Below are 17,486 nucleotides of genomic sequence, written 5' to 3' on the forward strand. Positions count from 1 at the left end.
CTACTACGTTTTTCGATGGAGAGGCATCCCACCCAAAACGTAACACGTGATATATAAAAAAGTTTATTTAACATGAGAGCCTATGGGCAACGTATGCCACTGTTAGCCTATACCGCCAATTCTCCTGATGTAGGGCTCAAACGCAGTGTGAAGAGCCGAACAGGAAAAATTGCCATAGCAACCAGAGCTCAGCTTTGATTTCTTGAACTGCTGTGAAAAAATGAACACTGCAAATAGATGCTATGGGCAACAAAGCCAGTTTTTCTGTTAAACAGTTTTTGATGTGAGGCCCATAGTGCCACAAAATAGAACACATACCAAAAACAGAATTACCGCTTTTTATGCTTTTAAAAAACAAAACAAAAAGTAAACCACTAGTTCGCATAATTGCTTGCTATTCGGACACAACCACGGCACCATTCTGCAGCAGCTTTTCCCTTCCAGGAAGCACTGGCCATTTGTAAAGTTATTTAGCGCACAATGAAAACTTTTCTTCAGAGAAATCAATTATTTTATAGGATAATAAAAACCATCATGCCACCTTCTGTACATGCTTCAGAGTAGTCCTGGAAGTCTGGTCTGGATTGTGACTTGACAAAGGCAGAAATTCCAGCCACCAGCACATACCCAATATCTCCAGCACTCATCGATGGTTCAAGTATACGGGTTTCATGCCGACATGCTTTTCCCAACATATCCCTTGATTAACTTATTCGATAACATTACACAACATTTCTGGGCTTTTATAGACAAGTAAATGCAGTGGGTTTTTGCTATGCACTTGCAAGAGAATAAAAAAATAAATTAAAAAAATACGCCTGTCAGGTATGTTGGCAGGACGAAGTTCAGGGAACGAGCACTTGAACAGATTTTCAGATATGAACACTTATCACAAAGTCACAACTGGATGACCAAGCGGTTCTAAAAATGGCTGAACCATGTCCAACTCCATTTGCTGTAACTAAACCTGCACTTTAGAATCTATTGTACTACAACCATCATCAAGCCTGATCATGCTGGGTGTTAACGTTCTGCAACAGCTTTAGGGCTCAGACTAGCGTGATTCTCGTCCGCATGCTGTGCGTTGAAACAACGCACAGCACACGGACCTATTGATTGCAATGGGGCTATTCACACGTGAGTTTTTTTGTGTGAAACTCATAGTATGTCCTATTTTTGTGCGTTTTCACGCACCTAGTCGCCCATAGAAGTCAGCACATGGACGCACATCCGTGCCGTCAGTGCTTCACGAATCAATTACATTGAAAAAAAAAGTGCGTGAAAAACACACGCCACACGCAAAGCACACTGATGCATAACGCAACGCACACTGACAGATTTACGCACATTTTTCACTCGTGTGAATGCAGCCTTAGAGTAGCCTATGGATCTACATTACTTCTAGGTTGGATTGAGGAATTAAACTAGTTGTTACTTTCCTACTGAAGGACAATAAGATCAGCTCAGAAACTGGAGACGTGGCCTGACTACAGAGTAACGATCAGGCAGCACTGTAGACCAAACGTACGTTATGATCAGTCCAGAGGGAAGAGGATACAAGACTTACTGAGAAGCCCATGCTTGTGTCCAGTTACAGGAGATACTCCACATATATGGTGCGGACAGTGGGACGATGATGATGATGTGCTGCAACGTTGTAGCCAGGTAAAGTTATTTAAGGTTACATTCTGAAAATGTTGAAAACATTTCTCCGCATTGTATCCGTGTATATCGGAGAAGACATTCCCTGCTCTATACAGGGAGTAGACCGATCATGGAATCCACACTACGTACAGAACATGTACTCACTCTGCCTCGTATGTGAAGTCTCAGCCTGAAAGTGATCAGACTCTGAAATGTGGAGACTTATAAGGGAAGGAGAACGCCCACATGTGAATGACTTCAGGGAAAATATTTAAAGAAACACTACCCCTTCTAGGTGAAAGGCCAATTATGGGAAAGTGTAAAGGGAAGTGATTCACTGCTCAAAAGTTTGACATCAGTGACGTCAAAATTATAGTGAAATATGGAGGACAGGGTACAAAGTGTAGTTGACCCCTCTGAAGGACACAGGGCAAGACTTCATAGTACTGTCTATTCTGCAACAAGTACAACTCAACACAAAATATACATGGCTTCTTCATTTCGGAATATTAGAAAGTGGTAGCAAGAAAAAGGTAATCATGGGAAGAAACATTACACCCCTGCGACTGATGTAGGAGAACGCTGAGACTTCACTCAGGATGGGCAGAAGACACAAAGATCATGAACCATCCATTCACACGCTGGTTCATGTCCAGGTACAAAGCAACTGTACTTAAAGAGACTCTGTCACCAGATTTTGCAACCCCTATCTGCTATTGCAGCAGATCGGCGCTGCAATGTAGATTACAGTAACGTTTTTATTTTTAAAAAACGAGCATTTTTGGCCAAGTTATGACCATTTTTGTATTTATGCAAATGAGGCTTGCAAAAGTACAAGTGGGCGTGTATTATGTGCGTACATCGGGCGTTTTTACTACTTTTACTAGCTGTGCGTTCTGTTGAGAAGTATCATCCACTTCTCTTCAGAACGCCCAGCTTCTGGCAGTGCAGACACACAGCGTGTTCGAGAGATCACGCTGTGTCGTCACTCACAGGTCCTGCATCGTGTCGGACGAGCGAGGACACATCGGCACCAGAGGCTACAGTTGATTCTGCAGCAGCATCAGCGTTTGCAAGTAAGTCGATGTAGCTACTTACCTGCAAACGCTGATGCTGCTGCAGAATCAACTGTAGCCTCTGGTGCCGACACGATGCAGGACCTGGGGCAGGAAGTGAGTGACGTCACAGCGTGATCTCTCGAGAACACGCTGTGTCTGCACTGCCAGAAGCTGGGCGTTCTGAAGAGAAGTGGATGATACTTCTCGTCAGCACGCCCAGCTAGTAAAAACGCCCCGATGTACGCACATAATACACGCCCAGTTGGACTTTTGCAAGCCTCATTTACATAAATACAAAAATGGTCATAACTTGGCCAAAAATGCTCGTTTTTTAAAAATACAAACGTTACTGTAATCTACATTGCAGCGCCTATCTGCTGCAATAGCAGATAGGGGGTTGCAAAATCTGGTGACAGAGCTTCTTTAACTGGTTGCCGACACAGGACGAGTATGCTCGTCCTGAGCGGCGAGCACTTCGCGCATTAGGACGAGCATACTCGTCCTGTGTGACAGCCGTCCCTGCCGTCTCTGTGTGTGCGATCGAGAGCGGGGCAACGGCTGTAATACACAGCCACGGCCCCGCTCTGACAGCGGAGAGGAGAGAAACATCTTCTCTCCGCTGTTAACCCTTTGAACGCCGCGATGACAGCTGATCGCGGCGTTCAAAGAGAGGGGACTGCACATTGATCGCGTCACAGAATATAACTGTGACGCGATCAAAGCCCACAACTCGTATGGCCAGACAGCCCAGGGTCCAGTGAAGGACCCCAGGGCTGTCTGAACATATTTCCTGTTGTTAGGGCATACTGAGGTATGTCCTAACAACTGCCTGTGTACGATCAGTAACAGGCTAATGTACTGGCATATAGATCTATGCCAGTACATCACAGTTACAAAATAAAAATCAAAATGATAAATCCCTTTATGGGATTAACAAAAAAAGTTAAATGAATGTAAAAAAAAAATAATGGTAAATAAATAAATAAAAAGTCAAAAAAATACAGAGAAACACACATTTTTTATAATAAATAAACTTTTTAAAATATAAGTCCCAAAACATGAAATAATATAGACATATTTGGTATCGCCACGACCGTAACAACGTGTACAACAAATGTATACCATTATTTATGATGATCGGTGTATGGTGTAAAAAAAAAAATATTAAAACTGCTGCGCAACTGCTTTTTTTCTTCATTTTAATCTAATTAAAAATTTATAGAAATTAAACGATAATGTATTTGTACCAAAAAATGGTACGTACATAAAGTACAACTCGTGCCGCAAAAAACAATGTCTCATACAACTATGTCGTACAAAAAATAAAAGCGTTATGAGCGTCGGGATGCAAAGAGGGAAATGTAAAAAAAATTGCTCTGTCCTCAAGGCTAAAATTGGCCGTGTCCTTAAGGGGTTAAGTAATTTAAAAAATTATATATATATATATATATATATATATATATATATATATATATAAAAGAAGAAACACTTACTACTCGCATCCTAAACGTTAGGGGAGCATTATAGGATATGTGGGATTGTAAAGGGACCCCCTCCCTATATTACATCCATATGTCCCAAGTAGACAAACCCCTTTTAAGGGGACATGTCACATTAAAATTACAGTCCGATCAGCAGGCAGCATGTTCTAGAGCAGGAGGAGCGGAGCAGATTAATATATAACTTTGTGGAAAAAGATTGTCTAACTTGTAATGGAGGGGCTGTTCACATCAGCGTTCGCTTTCCGTTGAGGGGTTCCGTCGTGGAACCCCGCAACAAAAAGTCAAACGGAAACCACAGCTTCCGTTTGCATCACCATTGATATCAATGGTGACGGAAACATTGCTAATGGTTTCCTTTTTACACCATTCTGGCAGGTTTCCATTTTTCAGACGGAATCAATAGCGCAGTCGACTGTATCTATCTATCAGGGGCTACTCCTGAAGCAGAATCCCCAGCCACAGAGTTGCCGACGTGGTGGCCGGGTATCTGCTCCAGAAGTCCCTGACGTGGCTATCCATATATGGGCAGTGACATCAGGGGCAACTCCTGAAGCGGAATGCCTGGCCAGAGGGATCCCGCTCCTATAGCGGCGCTACCTACAAGGGGGCGGTGTGGAACTATCTACAGGGGGCATTAACATCTGCGATTCCTGTCAGAATTGCCGAGAAACCAGCCAAAGCTGCTGTACACGGTTCAATGGTTGTGAGGACATAGTAGCAAGTAAAAAAATAAAATAATTAAAACAAAGAAAAAGCCAGAAACCAATGCAAAGAAGCTGAGGGATCAGATAAAGCTCTCTGTACTCCGAAAGCAAGAAAAAAAATAAAATGGTGACTGCGCGATCATGTGACCTTCCTGTGGGTGTTTTAGTGGGTTGGGACCCAAAAAAAATTGACAAATGAAATACATCAGTTTTTAAAACGGACAGTGAAAAAAAAAAAAAAACGGATGCAAAGTGGGCCACATCGGCCATTAAAAACTGAAACACGGCCCAGAAGGGAAACTGAACAGATGCAAAAATGACCGAGATAAATGGACCAAAATTGGAGTTTTTATGGGCTGACACCCAGACCTGGTCGTGTGAATAGACCCTAATGAAGATACCTGGGGGCACAAGCAAGTCTACAAAGAGTACCTATCACAAAGATAAAAGATTTGTAATCTTTCCGAACAAGTAAACAGAACGGACAAACATGATAACACAGCATGAGATCATGGTTACAACTTCCATAATGGAAAAAGTAAAAAAATAAAATTTAAAATAAATAAGAAGGACAGGGAATGGCGTCTTGAATTTTCAGTTATGCAATGTGGACACAGACTAGCAAATATTTGAGCTAAAAGATAAATGTTAAGCAAATTTCAGTTAAACTGCTTCAATAGATAAGAATTTTCATCATCCATGTCCCATAAAAGAGAGCTACAGCACATCCAGCCAAGGCCGGGACAAGGGGTGGACAAACACACAAATACGTCTCTTCTCAATGACATATGGGAAGGGCCATCACTTAAACGTTAAAATAAGTTAAACTTTCAAAAAGAGGTCTAATGTAGTCACTTAGAATCTTCCACACTAAATTATAGGACATGATTTAGTAACAGAGGGAAAAAAAGTTTTCAAAAACATTTTGAATATAGTAAGATATGATCCCAAATCTATGCAGAAATATCGGATAAACACCACATAGGTCTCAGACTAGGTCCACAGCAGGTCACGTTCGAGAGAAAAAATAAAAACACCTAATAGGCAACTTGCTATTATAGAATGGAAAAAAAAAAAGAAGGTGTCATTAAGCCATAGCCGAAATTAAATTAAACTGAGCATCTACTGGGAAAAAAAAAAAGAATAAAAAAAAGTGGTTGACAGTAAAACACTGGTATGGTCAACATACAGGTACACCACAATATGGTAGTTTTGGACATTTTCAATGCCAGTGTGGCCAACACTCATTGCCCTGAATTACATCAATCCAAGAGTAGAAGCACCACCCCCAACATTCTACCTGAGCATTGACCCACTACTGCCCTCGATAGTATATGCATCAGTAGCCAACCCATAGAACATGTTTTAGACGTGGCACATGTGATACAGCGTTGGATGGCCAGGACTTCATGGGAGCGGTAAGGAGGGGGGGGGGTTGTGCATCGCTTGCACAACTGCCCTTTCCCTAAACCAACCAAATGCCACAGTGGTTATTATATTCCATCCTGGAACAGCACCCAGCTTAAGGTACATTTATCATTATTACTGTTGTGGGGGTGTCATGGCGGGAACATGTTTAGCATAGATCATGGTAAAATCTTGCTGGAATTTTTGCAATTGCCAATTTACAGCAATTTCTCTCAATCGGCTGCAAACTGTCAACGCCAAATCAAGACTTAATGCAGACTTTCGTCCGGAATTCCCTGTGGTATCTGGGTCGGATTTGCTGCAGATTCATTTTCACCGAATTTACGACCTTAGGCCATACAGTACACAATATATAAAAATTGTTTGGAGATGTGGTTTTCTTTATTCGGTCTAATATCAAGTTAGTCAATGTAATTTTATAAATATTCTCATGTGAAACTTCTTGATATCAACCAAACCTACTAATTGGTCATAAGCAAATTGTGGCTAACTTCCATATACGTGTTTATTCTGCACCCAACATTCAAGTAGTGCGCAAATCTGCCATTATGCTGACATGTTGCTTGTAAAGACATCACACATCAATCCAATATTCTTGTATTCAGCACATGTATAAGACTATTGGACAGAATAAAAAGCACAGCGCTAGTTAGGTGGGTCAGGAATCTCCTGATGTGAGCTATGATAGTCACATCACAACTTGTTCTGTACGGTTTAGTATTAGACTCTGTATACTGGACTGAACAAGATGTTCTAAACTTAATCAACCATGTACTTGTGAAATTAACCATTACAGGACGATGCCTTTATATGCTGCCAATACTCTTGTGGGCATTAAATGTGTAGCTGGTAGTGGAGGATCTGTCAGCAACCAGCACAGGAAGAAAGCTTACTCATAACCTTAGATAAGAATCACTACACAGGCTAGGTCAGAAGATTCATATAAAAAAAACACCCAAAACAAAAAATAAAAAATATGATAACCTTCATGTTATAGTAGGGTAACTGACTGACAAAGTTGCATGTGCTTCTCCATGGCCCCTTATTCATGTATTTATGGGAGCAACATTTTTGTTTTTTTTCTTACTTGGAACGCTACAGGGAGAAAAAAAAAAAAAAAGGATGTCCGTTAACGCTGAGACATGCACTTGTTCCTTCAAAGTATATTAAAGCAGACGTAGGAGCAATGTCCGCACTATCACTTGCGGGAGCCGGCTGTTTTATACAGCCAACACCTCGCTCTAATGACAGGTATTGGAGCTAACTCCGATCCTGGCCATTTAAGCCTTCAGATGCCGCAGTCAATGCTGCCTGCGGCATCTAAGTGGTCAGAGAAAGAGAATGGGATGCCAGTGTCAGCCCTCTCTTAGCTTAGTGGGGCTAAGGAAATAATAAATAACGTTTAAACCCTTCAAGAACATCCATATGGCTACATACGTTCCAACTGCAGACGCCCCGTGCAGTTATCGAATACGTAAATGTTGACAGCCAGGAACGGTGTTTAATGCGTTTAGTGCTGCTTGGAGATGCCTGGACCCCCCTGCAGAAAGCGCAAACCAGCCTGTAGTTCGCATTACCTAAGCTCACTCTAGGAATCCCTGGTCACAGTGCTCTGGGCGGGGATTCTACTCCTAGAGGGACCCGCTGACGTCTCTGTCCATATACAGACATTGAAGTTAGGGGCATCCTCTAGGAGCAGAGTCCCCGGCCAGAGTGTTGCAGGTGGTCTGGCTGGGAATTCCGCTTCTAGAGGGAGCTCCTGATAGTGACGTCAGGGGCTCCCTCTAGGAGCAGAATCACCGGCCAGAGAATTCTGACCGTGGATTCCGCTCCTAGAGGGAGCTTAGCTAGCGCTATCTACAGTCGGGATGGTGCCATCTACAGGGGCACGACTTACCAGGGGACAATGTGGATCTACAGGGGCAATGCAGTGTTTTCAGGGGGTTAGGGTAAAAAAAAATAAAAAAAAAATATTTAAATTTATTTTTAAGGTAGATTAAAAACAGATGGCAAATGCCAGTTTAAAGTGGTCAGATGGTGGGGAAACCGATTCAAATTTTGAGACACTAATGCAAAACAGCCATTAAAAACTGACCGTTTTAAAACCGCTTTTTTTTTATTTTTCTATATAGCCTTAAAGACCTCTTTACTCTCCCCTCACAGCGATCCAGGCTGAAGGAGAGAGAAGACACCACTAATGGTTACAGACTGGGTCAGAGAATCTCTAAAAACAGAAGATCTTGTGACGTGTACCCGGTTTACAATGGTTAGTACCTACCAAACGTGGTCAAAGGACGGACAACTGGTGAAGCTGCAATAGGGTCACGGGAGCACGAAGCTCAATGACGACGATCGGGAGCAAAGGCTAGCACGTTTGGCCTGATCCTACAGAAGACCTATTCCAGCACAAATTGCTTAAAGTTAACTCCCTAACAACCAGGTTTGTTTGAGCCTAAATGACCAAACCATTTTTACCCATCCTCACATTCGGAGACCAAAATCTTTGTATTTTCGATGTAATGTAGCTGTATGAGGGCTTTGTTTTTGCAGGGCAGAGATGTATTTTTCAATAGCACTAATTTAGAGTACATTTAAAATTTATTGATTAGCTTTAATTTGTTTTTTGGAGAAGGATTGCAAGAAAAAAAAATAAAAAATTATTTATATATATTTTGCTATAGTTATTTGCTTTCTTTTTTTCTCTGCCATGCGTTTTGCGGTATAACTAAGACGTTTTTTTGTTTGAGGGGGTTGTTATAATTGCAGGGGTACCTAACAAGTTATTTTTCTAAAGTGAATAACTTTATTTTTTTTAAATAGATTCAGGAATATTTTTTCGTGGGGAACACAACTTTAATTTATCTTTATTAAATTAAAATATTAAATTATTCTAATTACTAGTGGACTAGAAGCGGCAATCCTTTAAACGCTTCTATGCACCAGTGGACTGGCAGAGAGACCCCCTTTCTTTGTCACATACCTTAGATGCTGCGGATCAGAGTTCTCTCCAGAAGTGGCAGCAGAAGCTGACTGCGCTCCAACCGCTAATCTCATGGGTACAGTGCAAGTACCCACGAGATCCCAATGAAAGATAGATTGTCACAGAGCGGGATCACTCGCTCTCGATGGATATATCCATCCAAGATCAATAAGGTATAAATGCTGGCTATGAGAGAAAGGCGTCGCACAGTGCATCGCAGCTTGACACGTATGGAGCTGCGCAGCCGCAGACTGGCCAGAGCGCCCTTGCCATCCGTTGGTAAAAGATAATAGAATGGGCATGTGAGCATCAGAACTGGACAAATAAGCAAGGGAAGGTGGTGGCCTGGTCTGTTGAATCATGTTTTTTCGTGAATCACAGATGGCCTGATCTCAATCTGAGTATCTGTGGCACCTGCTGGAGAACCCAAAAAAATAAAATAAAAAAAAGATCCTTGGAGGCCCCACCTCTCAACTAACAGGGCAAAGAGGCTCTGTCACCACATTATAAGTGCCCTATCTTCTACATGTGATTGGCGCTGTAATGTAGATTACAGCATTTATTTTGAAAAACAATCAATTTTGACAGAGTTATGACCTACTTTAGATTTATGCTAATGACTTTAATAGACAACTGGGCGTGATTTTACATTTTGACCAAGTGGGTGTTGTAAAGAGAAGTGTATGACGCTGACCAATCAGCGTCATACACTTCTCTCCATTCATTTAACAACACTTGGTGATCTTGCTAGATCATAATGTGTAGTCACTTACTCACACATTAACGTTACTAAAGTGTCTTGAAAGTGAATCGACATCACCTCCAGCCAGGACGGGATGTCTATTCACAACCCCGACACTTCGGTAACGTTTGTGTGGGACTTAATGACAAAGTGATCTCACGTCAAAATTTATAGTTTTTCAAAATAAAAGAAACACAGCTGTAATCTACATTACATCTACAGCGCCGATCACATGGTGACAGAGCCTCTGAAGAATTTACCCCCCACGTCTTATAGTAGGTGATGGTCCCTCAAATTCAACGTTTTTTAATCAATTACACGTCTTTCATTGCTAGATTAATTATAACCTTCAATGTCATTCGTCCGTAAACATGTAGCCTTTTTTTTTATTTTTTTAAATGTTAACCTAGTATTTGCCATTACTACCTCTTAGAGTAGCCAAACTAAGAACTGCCCTACACTAACTGTAAAGAACTCTTTCCTAGATTGAGGTCTGAAAAGTCTTTCCTCCACACACAACGGATGTCCCCTGGTCCTTTTGCTTGGAAGGAACAGATTATGTGCTGCTACTTTGTATTGACCACACACATGTATACATGTTAATAAGATCACCTCTAAGGCATCTTTTTTCATAGCTCAAAGCCCAGATTTTCTAGCCTTTCATTGTTAGGGAGACCTCCCCCATATCATTTAATAACCTAGTCGCCCGATGTATTCTTTCATCACTCCTATTAGCCAGTACTTTTTTGTACCGTTTTGGCTGATAGGAGAGCGGACCTGACCCCATAATCAAATTCACTAAACTCTTCAGTATCACCCAAAGTATATAGTTCCACGAAAACCTTAACCCTAAGTAGGATCAGATGTAATGAAGAGTAAGTATTTTTAATGGTAACTAAACAGTAAAATTCTGAATCAGGGTTGAGACAAAATTGCTAAAATGTTACATGAGGAATAAGACCAATACAACAGCTCAAGCTTGTTGCGCAGAACATGTTTAAAATCAATATTGCTTTTTTTTTGCCATTTATAAAACAAAATTTGTTTGATTCCACAGTGGGTAGGAAAAAAAAAAAAACAACTAAAAATTGGCATTAACATCAATAAAATATTTTTTGTATCTTTATTCTGCACGAAGATTTGACACATTCACACATCAGGCCTGTTAAACTAGGGAAAGCATCTCTAAAACCAAACTTTGGTCATTTTTAAACTAGTGCCAACTATTCTTTTCTGGGCCTAGTTATTACTATAATGTTAACATAACCAATAGAGTACTGTAGAGAAATTAATAAAAAAAAGGGAAGCTCTTGATTGTGAAAAGCTTGCTGCGTCAAACACAGGAAATGTTTCAAGGCAAAAACCACCAGTAAGGTAAAAAATAAAAACGGATATGACATTGTCTCCAAGAGCAGTGAAATTTTACCTGCATCACCGATACAAGGACAATCGTACTCAAAGAACATTTGTGGGCTGCACTAGTCATAGCGTAAGAAGGGACAATAAACAGCAACCAACACGGAAATACAGGTCGTGCAAATCTCAATTGTACATGTAGTTTAGCATGAAGCCATCATAGTGTAGAGTTCATAGGCCGGTCTACCCCCAGACAACAAGGATAAAAGGGGGTAACATGAAAGTTAGTTAAATGTCTCATATTTGTCTACTATTTTTCACATTTTTTATTTTCAAAGTAAAGGTGGGAGTAGACTTACTGGATCCTTCAAGGATTTGCCAACTAAAATGTTATGATCATTGAGGGTTTTCATTTGTCGTGAAATGCTATTTACGGTACTTTCCTATCATTTATCATAGTTACACAACCTGGTTTCACAATCCTTGTAATGTATGCCAAAGGGCAGTAGAAGGAAAGGGCAGGCAATAAGTCATGGTTTAATAGATCGAATATTGTACTTTGTTACATGATGTAATAGAGGATTATGGTCATGCTATAAAAGTGTGAATCTAAAACAGAACAAACCATGTAAAAGTGTAACATGAGACATCTGTCTGGTATAGTGACCTCAGATAACATGCCTTACCCAACACCCTCTAAAGCTACAACCCTTCGATGAACAACGATTTCCAGATGCGCTATAACCGAATTAAAACCACAATGTAAACCTACCTTTAGAGCTCAAGGACATGACTTTATTATGGTTTCAGGCAGGTGCCATATATTTAGTGCCAAGGACAGCATAGTTTGAGAACTCTTATTTTGGGATCCCAATCATGCAGTGTCTTAGGCCTCATGAACACAACAGAGTTGGGTGAAGGCTGAATGGAGGCACATGGAGTGCCCTGCTTCTCCATACCAAAGAACCGTGGGGTCTCAGTGTGCCCCTTAATGTCGGAGACATGCTCCCCTGCAATGCTTCTGGGGGAGAACACCATATGGCATGCGATGATACACGCAACACCTGAATACCATGTTGTTCTATTGAACAGAATGGATATCTGTAGACCCACAGGTGATCTGGGCGTCACCGGGCATCTAAAACTGGATGGTGATAAAAAAAATAAATAAATATCAACGCAAAATAAAAGTCCCCGTTATTCCTCCACACAGTGTAAAACCCAAGGATTGCAGGAATAACGTTGCTTGATACATTTCTATGCCAGTGGAATAACTAATAGATTTGTTGGATTAGATCACTTGCTACATGTACTGTATATCCATTCTTAAACTGTCCAAATTATTCTCGTATCTATTTTTCCTTACATTCAGCCTAAAGCCTCATGGCCATATTAGAAAATGTGTAGCACATACAACTCGAAGACTATACGGTCTTTCCGATTTTACATATAGAAGAAAACAGGTTATTTTTTTTCTCTGATTCTAGGAGACTCCGAATAAAATCTTGGCATATTCCATCACATACTATGTTTTGAGATATCTCCTAGAAGCATGGTTTATCATGAAAGAACCATACCGAGCGCCAATGTGTCGCAATATGGACCATTAAGGGACGGTGTGCCTCTGTACAGGGTCTATACAGACAGCCATGCCGTGCGCACTCGCTCATGTAATCATTACCTCGGGCTGCTGAGTATTCATATACTTTATATAACTTGTTGGGAGGAGAGATGGTAAGTAGTATGAGCAGATCTCTGTAACTAACATGGAAACCCAATTTTATGACCATTCAAGTCATAAAACACTCTGGACAAGGGCAGATGTGAATGGGCAGAATAGTCATATTTGACCAGAGTTGCCCTTGAATCGCAATGAATGCTGTGCCACTTCTAGTTCCAGTGTAGGGTATACAGACATGTTATTTGGAATGGGTGACACTGGGTGTAGCAGGAAATTCAGTGGTTTTAGAGAGATCATGATTTTCAGAAGCATAATCTGCCAGAAATTTCCATGCTTCGTAACCGTTCCAGGGCTGGAAGACAGGCTGCATGGGATTTTCTTTAATGGTCTTTCCTGCAGCTAGTTGTGTAATATACATACTATATAAGGTCTATTGTACACCAGTAAAGCAGGATGGAGGGCAATTAGGTTTATTTCCTATAAAGCAAGTGCACTATAGATCTCAGTAGGGAAAGGAAACCTAAGCATCTAATAACTAAAATAGAAAAAAAGTCATTACCTCATGTAATAGTTTATAAATCAGAGACTACAATATCGCTAATGAAACAGAATTTTTATCTAAAAAAAACCCACACATTTTATAAATAAATTATTAGCACAAATTTATAATAAAAGGTAAGGCCAAGTTCACATTAGCGTTCAGAGGAAGTGATGACCGAAAATTCAAACGGAAAGCATCGCTCTCGTTTGAATTACCATTGATTGAATGGTAATAATTTTGTTCCATTCGGATTCCGTTTGCCTCCGTTACGCTAGGTTTGTTTTTTTTCACGGAAGAGTGAGGTCTGCAGCAGTTTTACTTCTGTGCGAGGCCATTTCATTATTATTAGAATCATATGTTTTCACAGTGGGTTATGTTTTAACAGTAAAATTGTGCTTATCTAGAACATAGGGGGATAGTTACATATATCCTAATCCATTTTTAGTTTCATCACATCACTAGGCATATGTTCAGGAACAATCAGAGAAACCTATAAAGTGAAAAGATTAGATGACTCCTCTGTCATGTTAACCAAAACATTTATAGGGAAACTAATTAGAAGAGCTCTAGATCGCCAGTTGTAGCAAGTCATTGAGACTAGCAAGACAATCCAAATGGAGATCTGTGTGTGTGTGTGTATGTATATATATATATATATATATATATATATATATAAAAATTAAAAAAAATAGGCAGCACTCCACAGCATAGTATATATAAAGAATATTTACAATTTAGTAAGTTCTTTTCATCCGACTGCTGAATTTAAAACTCCTGAATATAAGGGTATGTTCACACACAAACTCAAAAACTTCTGAAAATACGGAGCGGTTTTCAAGGGAAACCAGCTCCTGATTTTCAGATGTTTTTTACGGCCGTTTTTGGAGCTTTTTTCAATAGAGTCTATGGAAAACGGCTCCAAAAACGTCCCAAGAAGTATCCTGCACTTTTTTCGCAGCCGTTATTTACACGTAAAAAACGCAGCGAAAAACGATCCGTCAGAACAGAACGCCGTTTTCCCATTGAAATCAATGGGCAGATGTTTGGATGCGTTCTGCTTCCGATTTTTCAGCCGTTTACGGCCCGAAAATAGGCCGTGTGAAGATACCCTTAAAGGGGATGTCTCAAAGTCCATTAAGAACCAGGCCCTATTTTGTTTTTCATCTTTTCCTCCCAGTCTTCCAAAAACAACTTTTTCTATTGACATAGCCACATGAAAGCTTGTTTTTTTTGCAGGAAAAGTTTTATTTTTTTTAATGCCACCATTTAATGTATTTTAATACATTTGTTATGTACATAACGATCCAAACAAATTCTGGCTAATTTTTTATTACTTTATTTGAAAAAAATAAAATAAAATGGTTTTGAAAAAAGGGAGAGGAAATGGGAGGCAGAAGAGAAGAAAAGAGACAAAGGCGCTACCCTAAGGTAAATAACGTAAGGGTATATGGATATACAGAGAAGACTACAGATAGGAGATTCTACATGCACTCACCTTCTGCAGTTGTGCAAGATAGTCGACAACTACATTTTGGAACATGTGGAGTACATTGACTCGGATGGCTAACAGTCTGCGGGCCTTTGGAGTGGACACCAGTTGCCGGTAAAAAAAAACCAGTACTTTTTGGTGGAAAATTGGTTCCAAACAAAGTTAGAAAAAATATTCACTCCTTGTCAAGGTGCTCCTGTGTTAGATATAGAATGACCCCTCCGTAACTCTAAGAACAGCCCAACAGATCCAGAATAAAAATGTATTCATTAAATAATGTACATAGGTGAATAAACCAAGCGCAACGCTTTTGGACCTAGCACAGGTCTTCATCAGGCATATGGTAGACATCAGCAAGTTACTTAAATGCTATTATATCAACTGACGACAGGGTCAAATGGTGTAGGTCTTCGTTCAATAGGGGGTGGTTAAAGGGTAGCTAAACATTTAACTTCTAACATGTCAGAAGTTTTGAATGGTGGGGGTCCGAGCACTGAGATCCCCAGCAACCGCTAAAACGAAGCGGCAGAAGCGCTCGTGTAAACGTTCAGCTGCTTCGTGTCTGTTCAGCTTTTTCCGGATATCAATGCAACGGAGTATGGGCTCAATAGAAAGCCTATGAGCCCGTACTCCGATACATCAGCCTTCCGGAAAAAGCCAAACAGACAAGAAGCAGCTGAGCGGTCACACGAGCGCTTCATTCTAGAGATTGGTGGGGGTCTCAGTGCTCGCATCCCCACCAATCCAAACTTCTGACAGGTCAGAAGTTTGTCAAACGGTTAGCTACACTTTAATCTTATCTTTCACTTCTAAACATTGGTCTTGAGAGAGAGAGAGAGAGAGAGAGAGAGAGAGAGAAATTGTCTCGGAATGCATCGGTTTTGAGATTTAAATAAAAAATAAAAAAATGGATGCATTACTATGGACTGTGCTATATCGTGTATATGTACGCACACTTCTATTTTTATAATAATTTTTTTTTATTTTTTTTTTTAAGGCTGAGGCTATTGTACGGTAAGAAAGGTACAAGTGCAGAATTTGAAAACTTTATAATTTCCTAGTCAATAAATTAAATAAAATAAATATGGACAACCCCTTTAAAAACCAGAGTACCCGGATATGAGGCCTACCACTCATTGGAAGAGACTCCAAGTACATTACACATCACTGACTGCTACAGGAAGATTACGTTATATTGCATTAGGACAGTCGTAACTAGACACGGACATCCCCTTCACCTCTACTGTACTGTTGCTGTCTATTTTAGACATCGCTTACGCATTAATGGAGAATTCCAATGACAGTTGCTATTTATCTGGGAAAAAGGCCAGAGCTTACACCACACTATCAAATCCACTGGAAGCTGTAGTAGAAATGTTTATAGAAATCATCAGAACGCATAGTAGACGGTTATCTAGGTATACAGCTGCCCTTCTGGACTCCTTTAGTTAGACGCATTGTATAAGCAAGCAACTTTTTATGCTTTATCATATAAAAACCTCTCCGGCATGTGCAGTGAACTCAGAGTTATATGACAGCTGCTCTTACTAAATGCTTCTTTGAAGCCTAGGAATTAAAAACCTTTAGAACTGGAGATGGTTTGCAAGAAAGGTCTTTTGATTGTAATTAGATCTATCCATGACTTACAAACTGCAGTCTCATCAGCCGCCCAGTAGTCATGTACAGCAGCCTGACCACAAAGCGTGATGTGAAATCTGAACTGTAGTAACCCTCTTGTACCAAACGCCCTATGTTCCTACTATAATCTATAGACTGACAGTACTTGTAGAATAAGCTTGACATCATAATAGTAAACTATTCCTAACTCTTGAAGGGATACCCATGTTTCTCATCTGCCAAGAATTCCAGTATAATGAATCACTCTTAGGCTCGGTTCACATTGGCACCCATTATTTCAGTATTCGGTTTACTTTTTTCAAACCGTTAATAAAAATTTTTGTAGCCTAAGGAAATTCAATAGCATCATATTGGTCCTTGTACACTGGATATTATATAATACAGTAGCTCTAAGTACATATGTATATAGCCAGACACAATGTGTTCTATTTAGATTGAATAACAATGGGGTATTCAGGTTTTAGGAAATAAAAAGCTTATTCTTTGCAGAATTAAAATAAAATTAGACCATTTTCTAATATACTTTCTGTATAAATTCCTGATGTGTTTTTTTTGTTTGTTTTTTTAAAGATCTCTGCTTGCTGTCAGTCAATAGGAACCTTCCTTGTTTATTGCCAGTTGATAAAAGTCGGTCCTGGTCTTGTGATGGACACACAGGTGCAGCACGCATTACAGTTGCAGTAGGTGTATCAGAGAAGTCTTGTAACGAACCATGCACCGGTG

At 40.2% G+C, this 17,486-nt stretch overlaps 1 protein-coding gene across 5 annotated transcripts in view; it reads right to left on the reverse strand.

Annotated features, from left to right (window-relative positions):
* Window positions 1-17,486, reverse strand: part of ACSL4 (acyl-CoA synthetase long chain family member 4) — a 68,567-nt gene that overhangs the window by 37,720 nt on the left and 13,361 nt on the right. The window contains exon 1 of one of the 5 annotated variants that reach the window (XM_075835814.1): window positions 1,810-1,824. The exons of 2 other annotated variants lie outside the window; for them this stretch is intronic. The gene's annotated coding sequence lies outside the window, so the exon portion shown is untranslated. Of the gene's footprint in view, window positions 1-1,567; window positions 1,589-1,809; window positions 1,825-17,486 lie in introns of those variants that run through there. 2 more of the 5 variants (XM_075835812.1, XM_075835815.1) reach the window with 2 other exon arrangements.

The sequence above is a fragment of the Rhinoderma darwinii genome, chromosome 8 (genome assembly GCF_050947455.1).
Source record: "Rhinoderma darwinii isolate aRhiDar2 chromosome 8, aRhiDar2.hap1, whole genome shotgun sequence".
Classification (NCBI taxonomy): Eukaryota; Metazoa; Chordata; class Amphibia; order Anura; family Rhinodermatidae; genus Rhinoderma; species Rhinoderma darwinii.